At 44.7% G+C, this 17364-nt stretch overlaps 1 protein-coding gene across 6 annotated transcripts in view; it reads right to left on the reverse strand.

The window, feature by feature from the left end:
* Positions 1-6528: 6528 nt before the first annotated feature.
* The window catches only part of LOC115287313, a 39982-nt gene continuing 29146 nt past the window's right edge, over positions 6529-17364 (reverse strand). For all 6 annotated transcript variants that reach the window (XR_003906431.1, XR_003906425.1, XR_003906414.1 and 3 more), the window contains 4 exons: positions 7969-8797; positions 7485-7631; positions 7084-7177; positions 6529-6810 (listed from right to left, as the gene is read on the reverse strand). The gene's annotated coding sequence lies outside the window, so the exon portion shown is untranslated. The remainder of the gene's footprint in view (positions 6811-7083; positions 7178-7484; positions 7632-7968; positions 8798-17364) is intronic.

A 17364-nucleotide genomic window follows, 5' to 3' on the forward strand; every position in this document is an offset into this window, starting at 1 on the left:
ATTAACAGAAAGAGAAATTAAGGAATCAATCCCATTGACAAGTGCATCCAATACCATAAGATACTAGGAATAAACCCAACCATAGAGGGGAAAGACCTGTATTCTAAAGGCTATGAAGCACTGATGAAAGAAATGGAGGGGGACAAAGAAATGGAAATATATTCCATGTTCATGGATGGGGAGAACAAATATGGTTAAAATGTTTATACTACCCAAAACAATCTACACACTTAATGAAATCCCTATCAAACTAACAAAACATTTGTCATAGAACTAGAACAAATAAGTCTAAATTTTGTATGGAACCACGAAGGACCCAAAAAAGCCAAAAGAAACGTGAAAAAGAAAACGAAAGCTGGAGACATCACAATTCCAGACTTTCAGTTATATTACAAAGCTGAAGTGATCAGAACAGTACGGTACTGGCAAAACAAAACAAAACATAGATTAATAGAATGGAAACCCAGAAATGAAGTCACACCTATTGACCTATATTGTCAATAATCCTCAACAAAGCAGGAAAGAATATCCAATGGAAAAAAGATAGTCTTGGGGTGCATGGGTGGCTCTGTACTGAAGCGTCTGATCTTGGATCCAGTTCAGGTCATGATCTCAGGGGTCATTAGTTCAAACCCCACCTTGGGCTCTGTGCTGACGGTGCAAAGCCTGTTTGGATTTCTCACTTTCTTCATTTCTCTCTGCCCCTCTTTGGCATGTGCACGTGCTCGCTCGCACATGCTCTCTCCCCCAAAAATACATAAATAAACTTTAAAAAGTCTCCTCAGCATATGGTTTTGGGAAAACTAGACAGCAACATGCAAACAACAACGACAACAACAACAACAACAAAAATGGACCACTTACTTACAACATACACAAAAGTGAATTCCAAATCGATAAAGACCTGTGTGTGAAACCTGAAACCATAAAAACCCCAGAGGAGAACACAGGCAGTAACTTATTTGACATTGACTCTACAAACTGTTTTGTAGATATGTCTCCAATGTAAGGGAAACCCAAATAAAAATAATGGGACTTCATAAAAATAAAAAGCGTCTGTCACCAAGGAAACTATCAAGAAACCTAAAACGCTACCTACAGAATGATGATATTTGCAAACGACATCTGATAAAGGGTTAGTGTCCCAAATATATAAAGTTATACAACACCAAATAAAGAGAAATTCAATTAAAAATGGACAGAAGACAGGAGTATACATTTTACCAAAGAAGACATACAGACAGCCAAGAGACACATGTGAAGATGCTCAACAGCACTGATCACCAGGAAAATACAATTTAAAAGTACAATGAGATGACGCCTCACATCTGTCACAACGACTAAACTCGAATGATGAAACAACAGGTGTGGCCACGGGCGTGGGCAGAGAGGAACCCTCCTGCACTGTTGGTAGGAGTGCAACCAGGTGTGGCCACTCAGGAAAACATTATGGCGATGCCTCAAACTATCGGCAACAGGACTACCTTAGGATCCAGCACGTTCCCCACAAGGAATTTATACAAATACAAAAAATCATATTTCAAATGGATACATGCCCCGTGATGTTTATACAGCATTTTGTTTTTTTAATTTATAATAGTTTGTCAAATTGGTTTCCATACAACACCCAGTGCTCTTCCCCACAAGTGCCCCCCTCCATGACCATCACCCCATTTCCCCCTCCCCCTCCCCCTTCAGTCCTTGGTTCGTTTTCAATATTTAATAGTCTCTCATGATTTGCGTCCCTCTGTCTCCCCAACTCTCTTTCCCCCTTCCCCTCCCTATAGTCCCCTGTTAGGTTTCTCCAGTTTTCCTGTTAGACCTATGAGTGCAAACATATGATATCTGTCCTTCTCCGCCTGACTTATTTCGCGTAGCATGACACCCTCCAGGTCCATCCACTTTGCTATAAATGGCCAGATTTCATTCTTTCTCATTGCCGTGTAGTACTCCATTTTATTTTTATATACCACATCTTCTTGATCCATTCATCAGGTGATAGACATTCAGAAGTGCTGATGCACAGGAGCACATGTACCCCAATGTTCACAGCAGCACTTTCTACAAGAGCCAAATCATGTATAGCAGCATTTTCTACAGCAGCCACATTATGGAAACTGCCCAAATATCCATCAACTGGTGAATAAATTAAGATGTAGTCTATGGAATGTACCTGAAATGTAATATTATTCAATCATAAAAAATGAAATCTTGACATTTGCAACAAGGTGGAGAGAGGTAGAGAATGTTATGCGGGGTATAATCAGCCTGTCAGAGAAAGACAAGTGCCATATGATTTCACTAACACATGGAAATGAGACAAAACAATGGGGAAAAAGGAGACAATGGCAATCCAACAGACTCTTAACTAGGAGACAAACGGAGGGTGGGGGATGGGAGAAACAGGTGATGGGGATCATGGAGCGCACTTGTGACAAGCACGGGCGATGGGTGGAGGTGTTGCTCTATATTGTCCACCTGAAACTAATATTACACTGTATCTTTACAAACTGGAATTCAAGCTAAAAAATAACATAAGATGCATTACACCTACCTACCAGGTTTTCTCTAGTTTTCAGTTACTTCACTATGTTCGGGAAAAAAAACCTTAAATTTTTAAAAATAATAGTTTATTGTCAAACTGATTTCCATATAACACCCAGTGCTCCTCCCCAAAAGTGCCCTCCTCCATGACCATCACCCCCCTCCCCCTCCCCCTCCCGCTCTCGGTTCATTTTCAGTATTCAAGAATCTCTCATGGTTTGTGTCCCTCTCTCTCCCCAACTCTCTTTCCCTCTTCCCCTCCCCCTGGTCCTCCATTAGGTCTCTCCTGTTCTCCTGTTAGACCTATGAGTGCAAACATATGGTATCTGTCCTTCTCCGCCTGACTTATTTTTGCTTAGCATGCTAAGTGAAAACCCTTAAATTTTTAAAAAGCATGTATAATGTGGGGGACAGTTTGGGCCCTTACCTCGGTCTGTGGTTCCAGCAAGACTCGAAAAGTGGGTCCCAGCTCATTCTTCTAGAAGGTCCTGAATGAGCATTTCATGTATTCACAGCCTAAATGAATGCAGCTGTTCTTCTGAATTTGTCAGGATTTCTCCCCAGAAACAAGCCTGAATCTGGAACAAACCACCCACTGCATCTCTGATGTTGTAAGGACGCAGGTCTGATTCAGGCTTCCCCTGTTCTTAAAGGAGCTTAAGTCCGTAATAAAGCCCTTTGCTTTTTGCATGCGTGACTCAGTCTCCCTGGTAGTCTCTGGCCTTTTTTGGGGGCGATATTACAAACTTGGGCATAACAATGTGATGTCGTGGTGCCCCTGAATCCATGGATCCTTCAGCAAACTATGGCTTGTTCAAATACTGTCAGGGAAAGTGAGGAATGAAACACGGCAAAAGCCCAGAAAATGCAGGGGACTCTACTGCTCACGACCCGCGCCCGGGGAAGCCGGCCGGCGCCCCCTCCTCAGCACTCAGCCCAACAAGGCAGCTGCTCTCTGGCGACTCTGGAGATGCCAAGTTGCTGCAAAGTTCCTTAGGTCTTCCCTGCGGCGGGCGGCAGAACCTGCTGGAAGCGCAGCCCTGGTCTCTATCCTGAGGCAGCTGCAGAGGCCCTGAGTTGTCCAGCGGCGACGGAAGCCCTTCCTGCTCAGAGGCGCCCTGGGTCAGAAAAGCCGGTGGGGCGCCCTCTGCCGGCCACCGCTGCGCACGCGGAGGAACCCGCCGCTCCAGGTGTGCGGTGCTCGCGCGCCCCCTGCCGGCCACCGCGGGAAGTCCTGCAATGTTGAAGGCCATGGCCGCTCAGCTGAGGCACTGAAGGTGCTCTGGGCAGCTAAGCCTGTTCTCTAGACTGGGAAGGATCTCAGTGGCAGGACCTGGGACACAAATCTCTTCCTTCTCCTTTCTTGTGAGTGAAGAATGAAACCGAATTTATTAATGTAATGACATCATTTATAATGGTCTAAGCAATGTTCACAGAAAAATAGACCACGAAGTTACAAATGCTCAACAATAGGTAACTGTGTTGATCACCAAAATATTTAGATTAGATAAGAAATTGACACCTTTGTGACAGAGACACCGGCTTCCAGGTACGGGATGAATAAGTCATACGGATATAAGCTACAGCCAACGGAATAGGGTGAATCCTGTAATAATGGTGGTGCATGCTTTCACATGATAGCTACACATGTGGTTAAGTACAACATAACTTATGGACATGTGGACTGACTAACGTGTGTGCACAATTAACACAACAAATGTATGAGCAATCTCTCGTTAAAATTGACATCCGTTACACTATTTTTAATTTCTCCTTCTTTGCCATAAAAAAAAATCATTCCTGGGGTGCCTGGGTGACTTAGTTAAGCATCCGACTTTGACCCAGGTCATGATCATGCTCTCCTTGAGTTGGAGCTCCATACTGGGCTCTGTGCTGATGGCTCTGATTCTGCAGCCTGTCTCAGATTCTGTGTCTCCCTCTCTCTCCACCCTCCTCCACTCAACCTCTCTCAGAAAAAGAAAAAATAAACGTTAAAAAAATTTTTTAAATCCTTCCTAGTGTAGAATATGTGAAATTCCATTTATACCAGATTCTCTAACATCACCATCTTGATGTTGAGAACTTATCTGAAAAGTTACCAAGAATGTCGTTGATGACACATATGTGACAAGGTCAGAATGCGACTTACAGGAGCTACACATCTGTTGTGAATTTATTGAATGTATCCTTGGCTTGTATTTTCAATGAAATGCACTTTAGGGATGCAGATGGATGAAACACTGTCCATCAGTCATATAGGTCAACTTCCTAGAAGACCATTCTGCCTTCAAATACTAATTGCCATCTCTTCGTAATTTAAAGAAAGTTGGGAGAAGGAAGTGCCTTCTAATTTGATGTAAGAGAGGACTATGGTGTTTTCAAGGGATCACCCACTATCTGACATCCTCAGATTGGCAGTGGACAGGAGGATAGCCACCCACTATCTTGATGCACATTTCTAGTTCCAGAGGGACAATATGGACCTTATTGTCAAGTACATTCGTATTCAAATCCATCAATATCAGCAGACGGCCTCTGCCAGGTCCAGGCTGCAGGACCCGGGGGCAGCACCAGGCCTGAGGCACGGTTTCAGAACAGGAGGACGGCCAGCTGGTGGGGGAGGAATGCAGCAGGGCCCGGGGCACGGAGGGAGACGGCCCAGGGCAGCTCCCCGCGGGGCAGGCTCTGGTGTCCACCTGACCAGGAGCAGCACACTCTCCCTCAAGGCATCTCTCTCTGTGACAGAACGTGAGGCTGAGCCGCAGTTCCAGGAGAAATGAGGCGGACCCATCATGTCAAATGTAATGGCCTCTGCAGACCTGGGCCCCAGGGAAGTTGGGGTGTTGGAGTCACGAACTCTGATGCCCAAATACCAGCCTTTTCTGCCCCAACACTCAGAGCCACTTCATACATCCCCTCTCCCCTGGCCCATGTCACCTGTCCACATACCTGGGCAGGTCCCTGCTTTCCTCCTTGCACTTTCTCTTTGTCTCTGTTTCTCTCAGTCCCTATCTCTCTGTTTCTTCTTTTCACTTTCGAGGACTTGTCCAGTTCCCCCATCACTCACTCAGTCTCTCTCTCTGCCTGGCTCTTTCTCCACCTCTCCCAAGGCTTCAGGCCATCTGCTCTGTGCATGCAGCCCTGTCCCGGAGCACAGGCACCCCTGTCTCTCCCTCTCTCCTGTCATGTTTTGTCCCAGGCCCTGATCACAATGGAGGAGAGTCCCCAGTATAGTAGCTGCTCATGTTGACATTGACTACAGCAACAATGGCAGCAATGTGGATGACCAGGCATTTGCCCTGGTGGCACAGCCATGACCCAAAAGCTGCTGGAGGGCTGGCTGCTTCCTAAACTGAGAAGAAAAAGTGGGGCAAAGTGCACTGGACTGGCGGGTATAGAAGGTGCCGTATGCTTACACCCAGTCTCCTGGGCGGTGTTGAAGGAACCTACCTCATACTATTGACCTCTGCCCTCCCCATCCCTCAATGAGGCAAAAGGGGGAGGATTTGGGGACATCATGTGACTCACCACGAAAATTGCTGCCATTTGCCCCCTTGGAGGCCATCCGGATTGGTGCTGTTGGGAGCAGCTGGTAAGGTGGAGAAGGGCACAAAGCTGGATTCCTGCAGGGCCCCCTTACTGGTCTCCTGAATCCATTCCTCACCATCACAGCACACCCTTTCCTGGAGACAGATCCCTGCCCTGCTCCTCGGCACAAACCCCACAAACGAGCGGGTGCCATGTGCTCATGAGGATCTGTCTACAGAATGAACCAGCTCCACGGAGCTCCCTGTAGGATGTGTCCAGCTCCCCAGCTGGAACGACGGGTCCCTTCCAGGCAATACAACCCCAAAGAATGATCCGTCTTCTCCCATCAATACTACACACTCTACCTGTTTTTAACTGTGTGCACAGGAACCCCAAAGTTTGCACTGGATGGGGAAGGAGTGTCGGTTTTCCTGGAAGCAGACACCGACACTGAGACACAGCTGTGACGAATGTATTAGGGGATACTAGGAAGGACAAAGTGGGGGACAGGGTGGGCTGGGAAAGTGTTCGGGCCAAGGGGCAGATTAGACACCATCTCTAAATATATAATCACCACAGCTGGTCTTCTTCACATTTCAGACGGATTGTCCTCAACGTCAAAGATGTTTTCAGTTACTGCAATGGGATCATCTGTTCTCCTTTATGCGTTCTGTCTTCGACAACATACGTGTGGCTTTGGATGAACACGTAACTGTGTGGCTGCTTTTCTGTGTCCACCTGTAATGGAAGAAAATTGTCTTCAGATCACCCAGAGGGGGTCCTGAGAACACTGAGAACACACAGAACATGAGGGAATGAAAAGCCCAGCACCACGCAGAGACTCAGAGCCGCCCCAGGGCCAAAGCTCAGCGTGCTGGCCCCCGCCTGTCCTCACTCTGTTCCACTCCGTGACAAAGGCATCTTCTCGGCAAGGCCACAGAGACCTCTGAGGAGATGGGGAATCCCGGAGTCCTCCGGGGGGGCTGAAAGTGGGTTCGAGAGAAACATAACCTGTGCACGTTCATTGGTCTCAGGTGTGCTCCTCTTAATTCCCAGGGAATTCTGATTTTAAGAACACTAGGAACTGCAGAGCGATTTTGTCCCACTGTAAAAGGGAGGTGGAAATTTTACATTAGCGAATGAACAGAAACATATCTTGACTTCAGGCGTAAAACTCCCGTAAAGTATCATGAGACAAAGTGCCAGTTATAACAGCCCCGGGGCCACCAGACCGCCTGCTCACGGAAACACAACCGAAGGACCCTGTGAGGCACCGGCCCTGCAGGGAGTCACTGATTCCCTCCCTTCCCGACGGAAGTTCCCGCGTACATGGTCTAGTACACGCGCCGCTTCTGATAATCCAGTGTTTCCGCCGAGGGGACAACCGGAGAAATTCTCTGCTGCACACTTACCAACTCAGATGGGACAGCAGTGAATTCCGAAATTGACCCAAGAAGAGTCAGCACTGCACAAAGCACACAATATAAAGTTGGAAGGAGTTTTTATCTTTTCCGTCATGAAGCTGATAACAGGCGTTCTGAACAAGTTCATCACTTACACTGAAACAGGAAAAAAAGAAAATGATAACAATAATCCCATGTAAAGTAGGTGCGGAAGGAGTCAGCTGCGCCAGGAGACCTGAGTGTGCAGTGAAGTGTCATCCTCCTCAAGTTCTTTCCACAAACTCCAAGTGAGAGCCACGTGGTCCTCAGCCCCCACGCACTTGTGGCTTCCAGAGGTGCCAACTAACATGACAATCTAAAAATGGAGAGGCCTGGGGGCTTGTGAGGAAGAAGGACAGAAAATAGTAAGGACACCACAGGACATAGAAACCCAGACAGGGCCAGGTTAACGTTTCCGGAAATCGTTACAACTGAAAAGGACAACAGATTTTACCTTGTCTTTCTGCGCATCCGTGGTACAGACACAACTGATGTTCCCCATGGGAGCTGCACCATGTCCTGGGGCTCATAAAGCCCAGAGGTGGATGGAGGTTGATTCTGACTTGCATGGACTGTGCAGAAGAAACGCCTCCCTCCCACCATCTTCCATGATATTCAACTCTGTCCCACTCTCCTGTCCTTTACCAGGAGCAGAAGGGATTTCCAGGTGCCTCAGGTGACCCTTGAGGACAAGAGGAAGACCTGAGCCTGTCCCTTGAAGGAGGTTCCACGTGGCCCTGGCTCAGGTGCTTTTATAACTGATCAAGCAAGTGCAAACAGCTCGGGTTCAACTGGCTAGAAGTAAAGTTAGGGCTGTGTGTCCTCCGTCAGAGAGCCCAGCACATGGTCCTTGTACCAGCTCTGTCCCAGGGAGCGCTGTGTCTGTGCGCCTGCGCGAGGCCTCTTCCCCTCCCTGTAAGAGACATGTGCTGTCCAGCTCACTGTGTGGAAACAACAGCCCATTTCGTGCTTGTCCTGAGAATCCTGAAGAACGTCATGACGTCCTCAGTCAGGCTGAGCTGAAAGCCCTGTGGTGCCATCACTGCATCTTCTCCAAAGACTCAACAAGAAAAAAGATGAAATGTGTTTCATAAGTCAACTCATCCTGTTCAGATCATCTTTCTAGATGGTGGAGGTGGAGAGTGAGGGTGAGGTCCCAGAGGCCACCAGGGTGGAGAAGGGGGTGGCCCAGAGCCCATGGTTGGTGATAAAGGGCAGCCCACGGGGTATGTCCTGGAGGGCACTTCTGGGAAAGAAGGAAATGGTTTTGCAGCCACATTGACCTGCAGGAAAGAAATTCAACTTTTGAGAGGTGTTAGGGTAAAAGGTTGAAAATCTAACACCAACACCAACACTAACGTAACTAAACCCCTATGAAGCAGGAACGGTGCCTGTCTCCTTCCCCTCTGCCTGGTGTCAACGGGGCAGCATCAGTGCCACAGAACTCCACCCTTCCCACCGGGTCCCACCTACAGCTTCCAGGAGTTTGAGGAGACAGGGCAGTGCATTGCTGGCAGCAGGCATAGTACAGGCTATGTCTGCAAACGTAGGGAAGGAAGTGGCTGGTCCAAGAGGATCCGAGAGAGAATTCCAGACTCCTAAAGAATGTCTGTTCCACACACACAGGCATCTGTTTCCAGCCCTTCATCACCTCACCAGCTCCGTCTTGGCGTATTAGGAGCAGAAATAAAGACGTGGAATTATGGTTTCATATCATTCATTTATATCTTTAATCCATCTCCAGTTAATTCTTAGGAGTGGTTGATCTCATGATTTCAGAGCTTGTGAGTTTGAGCCCCACATTTGGCTCCATACTGACAGAGTGTAGCCTGCTTGGAATTCTCTCTCTGCCCCTCCCCACGCTCACTCTGTCTCTTTCTTAAGGGAGAGGAAGGGGGAAAGAGAGCGGGGGAGTGAGGGACCCAGATCAAGGGAGACTACTGAATACTGAAAACAAACCATGGACTGAAGGGGGAGGGGGAGAGAGGGAGGGGGTGATGGTCATGGTGGGGAGCACTTATGGGGAGAAGCACAGGGTGTTATATGGAAACCAATTTGACAATAAACTATTAAAAAACCAAATGAACTAATTAAAAACATTTTTTAACAAAATTAAACTGATGAATATAAATCTGTGGAAGAGCTATGTGCTTCTTATCTTTCTGGATATTCCCCAAAATTCTAGGAGATAAGGACTGGATCAGCCCAGCAGCACTATAGGGAATTAACATCTGGTAAGACTGCAGTAAGTGATTGTGTCCACCTGGAATTCTCTTCCGCAGTCCACCAGGAATACTCTGGCGTACATCTGCCCTGTAGAGTATTACAAGACATTTTTTAATTGGTATAAATATTTCTGATTACTGAGACTCGGACATAGACCAAAAGCAAGAATCATAAAGAAACCAAGTTAGTCTATCACAAGAGACTTCTGAATTCCTCAGTGCCTGGACACCCATCTCTGAGCAGTAGTTTGCTTTCAGTACAACTTTAAAGAAGTCCATTATTTAAACAAGATTCATTAACGACCCTTGCCCTTTGGCCTGATGCAATGATGAAAGGTGGGTGACTTCAATGAGTTTGTCGTTCTGTTTGAGTGTTGATTCAAAAATCATCTTAAAGCTTATAACTTCACAGGAGAAACTTGTTAACAGTCCCCTTGGATAGTCACGGACCCAACACCATTTCGCCTTTGTCTGCTCCATGATCACATTCTCTAACACATGACATCCGGGACCCACGTACAAGCAGGTTCCACTCATTTCCCAGTGACATCTGAAAGAGAATGTGCGCATTTCCATCAGAACCAGAATGGGACTCAGCAGTTGCCAGTTCAGCGTTGGTGCGGTTTACCATATCCTTCAGGGCTGTCAGATTTGGTCATAAAACTCCCAACTGCTGATGTATTACTCTAAAATGTGGCCATTCCTCATGCCCTTCTATGTCCTGATTCATAAATAAATAATGCCAAATCACTGAGTACAATGAAACCTAACACATTCTATTTGGTAGCCCATTTCCAAACCATGTAAACATTGACTTGATAAATATGTGGCAACATTTCTAAGGCTGTGAAAAATTATCACAAGACAGGATCGGAGAATCCACATCACCTGTGTCAAATACCACAGATTTATTCCTTTACCCGTCAAGCATAAAAATGTGTAGCCAAATAGTAGAAAACGATGATTCAGCAAATAAAATGTCAATGCAACTCTTGTAATGGGACTTCAGCAAAGGTGACCCGGACTATAGAATGTGCTGTGTTTTTAAGAACCTCCGGCCACAACTAAGTACATCCTTGAAATTGCCTGGCTTGTGTTATTTGAAACCAAGCCCTCCACATTCCTTTTTATTGTGTAAATTATACCCCACTGAAGGTGATTGGTAAAATGCAAGAACTCCCACACCCAAAGAGAAGTGACCTGCTATGAAAAAGAAATTACAGAGATTTCTCCATGGCCAACAAGATGTGTCTGCATCCAAACTGGGAAGCTGGTCGAAGCCAGAGGGGAACCCCAGATGTGCAGGAAAAAGGGGAAGCAGGAAGAAGAGACAAAAGGCAAAAGGAGGGAAAGACAATTTTCACTTGATGCCACTTCTTTAAAAGGGACTCCATCTCTTCTGAAGCATGTTTGAAAAACACACAGAACACTGTGCTATGTAATTTGGTCCTTGGATTTCTGTTTCTGCTGGAAGGTGGGCAAAAAATGATGTGGGTTCCCTACTGGCTTCAAGTGTAGGGAGTTTCAAATACCCGCTCCTGCACCCAAGTTCATTTCTCCTCAATGCCTCCCCCACAGGCCCTGTCCCTGCCAGCAGAGCTGCAGGAAGCACTCCTGGTCTTAATCTTAACAGTGGCTCCTTGAACTGGCCCCACTGCGTATGCTGCCAAGTGCACAAGAGGAAGCAATTCTCTGTGATCTGAGAACACGGAAACCCTGCCCATGTCCACTCAAAGGCCGTGCAGCCTAGTGGTCAAGGTCCTGTGAACTGGCCGTGGACACCCTGGGTTTGAAGTCTGATTCCTCCTCTCACCAGGGCCTTATTCATCCTCACAGAAATAATCTGTGCCTCCTAAAAGGCACACTGTCATAAAGCCTGCCTCCCTGGGGCAGGATCTGAAATTAAATGAGAATTTATACCCAAGCTTGCAGCAAAATAGAAGGCTGGACAAGCGTTCTATAATATCACCCAGGCCAACACACTGCAAGGCATTCAACGTGGCCATATCTGGGTCTTCTCTCCTACTCTGAACCTGTCACCCTCTGCTGCTGAACTCTGAAGGAGTTAGGAGACTTGACAAATGCCACACAGCTAAAATGATATAACAGAGCAATGGGTAGGTACTGAGATTCAGACCACAACATTTACCCCTTTGGCAGCTAAGGGGTAGAAAATTCCAATAATAAGGGTGATGGAAAAGGGGTAAAGGCTGCTGAGCAGTGACCATAAAGAGGTCCTGTGCTAGGGGCCTCCCAAGCCCAGTCTCGGTGAAACCCTCACACAAGCCGAGGACGTAGGGATCGCCATAGACTCATTTTACAGACAGGAATATAAAACTCAGAGAGGTGAAGTAACTTTCCCAAGGTCACACAACTCTTACGCGGCCAGGCTGGATGGAATCTCTGGCCATTCGACTTGAGGTCGCCTGACTGCATCTCCAGGGACTGCAGGGACCAGCACCAGGTGAACGGGGTTGGGGTGGAGATGGAGGAGAAACTGAGAGCTTCCTACAGAGGGAAGTCACCACTGGGTGGTCACCAACAGCTTCCCTGGGAAACTGCACATCCGGTGTTGTTGGAACTAACGATTTCTCAAGAGAAGACAGAAATCTGGAGTCTATGTGAAATCTCCTTGGTTCTAAGTTGGTTTTAAAGCGAATTTTGGGGCAAGATGGCAGGGAAGTAGGGGGCTCTGTAATCTCTCTGTGTGTCTTCTAATTCACCTTTCTCCTCTCTGCCTCTAGAGAGAGAAATTGATCCAGGAGCTTGAAAAGAGAATTTGATACCTGAGTGATATAATCAAATGCAACAATATCTGTATCATAGGAATTCCTGAAGAAGGAGAAAGAGAAAAAGGTCCTGAAAGGGTGCTTGATCCAATTGTAGCTGAGAACTTCCCCAATCTGGTGAAGCAAACAGACATTGAAACCCAAGAAGCATAGAGAACTCCCCTGAGACATAACTTGAATCGACCTTCTGCATGACATATCATAGTAAAACTGGAAAAATATAAGGATAAAGAGAGAATTCTGAAAGCAGCTAAGGATAAAAGGGCCCTAACATACAAATGGAAACCTATCAGAGTGGTTACAGACCTATCTAATGAAATTTGGCAGGTCAGGAAGGAATGGAAGGAAATCTTCAATGTGATGAACAGAAAAAATATGCAACCAAGAATCCTTTATCCAGTGAGCCTGTCATTCAAAATAGAAGGAGAGATAAAAGTGTTCCCAAATAAACAAAAATTGAGAGAATTCATCACCACCAAACCATCCCTACAAGAAACCCTAAGAGGGACTCTATGAGGGAAATGCTGCAAAGAATACAAGGTACCAGAGACACCCCTACAAGCATGAACCCCACAGAGAACACAATGAATCTAAACCATATTTTTCAATAATAGTACTGAATTTAAATGGACTGAATGCTCCAATCAAACAACACAGGGTAGCAGAATGGATAAAAAACCAAAATCCATATATTTGCTCTCTATAAGAGACTCATTTTAAATACTTTTATGCTTTTTATTTATTTTTGAGAGAGAGAGACCGTGTGATCAGGGGAGGGTCAGAGAGAGAGGGAGACACAGAATCTGAAGCAGGCTCCAGGCTCTGAGCTAGCAGTCAACACAGAGCCCGACATGGGGCCCGAACCCACGAACCTTGAGATCATGACCTGAGCCGAAGCCAGATGCTTAACTGATCCACCCAGGCACCCCAAGAGATTCACTTTAGACCTGAAGATACCTTCAGATTGAAAGTAAGGGGATGGAGAAATATCTATCATGTGACTGGAAGCCAAAAGAAAGCTGAAGTAGCCATACTTATATTGGACAAACTGGACTTTAAAGTAAAGGCAGTAGTAAGTAAAAGATGAAGTAGGACATTATATCATAATTACAGGGTCTCTCCATCAGGAAGAACTAACAGTTATAAACATCTACAAACCTAATTCGGGAGCACCAAAATACATAAAACAATTAATCACAGACAGAAACAATCATATTGATAAGAATGTGCTAATTGCAGGGGATATCATATTCCACTTTAAGCAATGGATAGATCAACCAGACAGAAAATCACTAAAGAAACAATGGACCTGAAGGACACATTGGAACAGATGGAATTCATAGACGTATTTAGAACTCTGCATCCTGAGGCTAGGGAATTCACTTTCTTCTCAAATGCGCATGGCACATTCTCCAAGACAGATCACATATTGGGTCATAAAGCAGCCCTCCATAAATATTAAAGAGTAGAGATCATACCATGCACACTTTCAGATCACAATGCTATGAAACTTGAAATCAATCACAGGAAAAGGTCTGGAAAACCTCCAAGAACATGGAGGTCAAAAACCACCCTACAAAAGAATGATTGGGCCAATCAGACAATTAGAGAGGAAATTAAAAAATATATGAAAGCAAATGAAAATGAAAATACACCAATCCAAACTCTCTGGGATGCAGCAAAGGCAGTCCTAAGAGGAAAGTTTATTGAAATCCAGGCCTATTTCAACGAACTAGAAAAAGAGCAAATTCCAAATATAACAGAGTAACCAAGGGAACTAAAAGGGGAGCAACAAGAGCACCCCAAACCCAGAAGAAGAAGAAGAGAAATAATAAAGATCAGGGCAAAGATAAACAATATGGGACCCCCAAAAACAGTTGAACATATCAATGAAACCAAGAGTTGGTATTTAAAAAAAAAAAAAAGATAACCCTATAGCCAGGCTCCTCAGAAAGAAAAGAGAGAACACACAAACAGACAAAATCATGAATTAAAATGGATCTATCACAACCAATCTCTCAGAAGTACTAGCAATCATCAGGGAATACTATGAAAAATTATATGCCAACAAACTTGAAAACCTAGAATAAATGAACAAATTCCTAAACACACATGCACTATCAAAATTCAAACAGGAAGAGACAGAAAATCTTAACAGACCCATAACCAGGGAAGAAATCGAATCAGTTATCAAAAATCTCCCAACAAACAAAAGCCTGGGCTAGATAGCTTCCCAGGGGAATTCTACCAGATATTTAAAGTGGAGTTAATGCCCATTCTTCTCAAACTATTCCAAAAAATAGAAATAGAAGGAAAACTTCCAAACTCATTCTATGAAGCCAGCATCACTTTGATTCCCAAACCAGGCAGAGATCCAACAAAAACAGAGAACTGTAGGCCAATATCCTTAATGAGTACAGATGCAAAAATACTCAACAAGATACTAGGAAACTGAATTCAGCAGCACATAAAAAGAATTTTCCATCATGATCAAGTAGAATTCATTCCTGGGTTACAGGGCTGGTTCAATATTAGCAAATCCATCAACGTGATTCATCACATTAACAAAAGAAAAGATAAACACTATATGATCCTGTTGATAGATGCAGAAAAAGCCTTTGACAAAATACAGCACCCTTTCTTAATAAAAACCCTTGAGAAAGTCAGAATAGAAGGAGCTTACTTGAACATCATTAAAGCCATTTATAAAAAGCCCACAGCTAATGCCATCCTCAATGGGGAAAAACTGAGAGCTTTCCCCCTGAGATAAGGAACATGACAAGGATGTCCACTCTCACCACTGTTGTTTCACTTAATGCTGGAAGTCCTAGCATCAGCAATCAGACAAGAAAAGGAAACAAAAACATCAGAATTGGCAAAGACGAAGTCAAACTTTCACTTTTCACAGATGACATGATACTCTACACGGAAAACTTGACCAACTCCACCAGAAGCCTTCTCTAACTGATCCATGAATTCAGCAAAGTTGCAAGGTACAAAATCAATGTACAGAAATCAGCTGCATTTTTATACACCCATAATGAAGCAACAGAAAGAGAAATCAAGAAACAGATCCCTTCACAATTACACGAAAAACCATAAAATACCAAGGAATAAATCTAACTGAAAATCTAACCTGGACGATGAAAACTATAGAAAACTTATAAAAGAAATTGACGAAGACACAAAGAAATGGAAAAACGGTCCCTGTTCATGGGTTGGATGAATAAACATTGTTAAAATGCCATTATTACCCAAAGCAATTTACACATTCAATGCAATCCCCATCAAAGTTGCACCAGCATTCTTCTCCAAGCTAGGACAAACTATCCTAAAATTCGTATGGAACCACAAAAGATCCAGAATAGCCAAAGTAATATTGAAGAAGAAAACCAAAACAGGAGGCATCACAATCTCAGACCTTAGCCTCTATTACAAAGCTGTCACCATCAAGATAGTATGGTACTGGCACAAAAACAGAAACATAGAACAATGGAATAGAATAGAGAACCCAGAACTGGGCCCACAAATGTATGGCCAATTAATCTTTGACAAAGCAGGAAAGAGTATCCAATGGATAAAAGACAGTTTTTTTTTTAACAGGTGGTACAGGGAGAACTGGACAGCAACATGCAGAATGAAACTAGACCACTTTCTTACACCATTAACAAAAATACTCAAAATGAATGAAGGACCTGAACATGAGACAGGAAACCATCAAAACCCTAGAGGAGAAAGTAGGAAACAACCTCCTTGACCTCAACCACAACAATTTCCTACTTGACACAACCCCAAAGGCAAGGGAATCAAGAAACAAAATGAACTATTGGGACCTCATCAAGATAAAAAGCTTCTGCACTGCAAAGGAAACAATCAAGAAAACTAGTAGGCAACCAACAGAATGGGAAAAGATAGTGGCAAATGACATATCGTATAAAGGGCTAGTATCCAAAATCTATATGGAACTCACCAAACTCCACACCCCAAAAACAAATAATCCAGTGAGGAAATGGGCAGAAGACATGAATAGACGCTTTTCCAAAAGGACATCCACATGGCTTACAGGCACATGAATCAATAGGCTCAGCATCACTCATCATCAGGGAAATATAAATTAAAACCACACTGAGATACCACCTCATGCTGGTCAGAGTGGCTAAAATGAATAAACCAAGAGACTATAGATGCTGGCTAGGGTGTGGAGAAATAGGCACCCTCCTACACTGTTGGTAGGAATGTAAACTGGTGCACCTGCTCTGGAAAACAGTGTGGAGGTGCCTCAAAAAATTATCATTAGAACTCCCCTATGACCCAGCAATAGCACTGCTAGGGATCTACCCAAGGGATACAGAAGGGCTGATGCATAGGAGCACATGTACCCCAAAGTTCATAGCAGCACTATCAACAATAGCCAAATCATGGAAAGAGCCTAAATGTCCATCACCTGATGAATGGATCAAGAAGATGTGGTTTATCTATACAATGGAGTACTACATGGCAATGAGAAAGAATGAAATCTGGTCATTCGTGGCTACATGGATGGACCTTGAGGGTATCATGCTAAGCGAAATAAGTCAGGCGGAGAAGGATAGATACCACATGTTTGCACTCATAGATCTAACAGGAGAAACCTAACAGAGGTCTATAGGGAGAGGAAGAGGGGAAAAAGAGTTAGAGAGAGGGAAGGAGGCAAATCATGAGAGACTCTTGAATACTGAAAACAAACAGGGCTGAAGGGGGAGGGCAAATGGGGAAGGGGGTTGATGGTCATGTAGGAGAGCACTTGTGCAGAAGAGCAGTGGGTGTTATATGGAAACAAACTTGACAATAAACTAT

This window comes from Suricata suricatta, chromosome 1 (assembly GCF_006229205.1).
Source record: "Suricata suricatta isolate VVHF042 chromosome 1, meerkat_22Aug2017_6uvM2_HiC, whole genome shotgun sequence".
Classification (NCBI taxonomy): Eukaryota; Metazoa; Chordata; class Mammalia; order Carnivora; family Herpestidae; genus Suricata; species Suricata suricatta.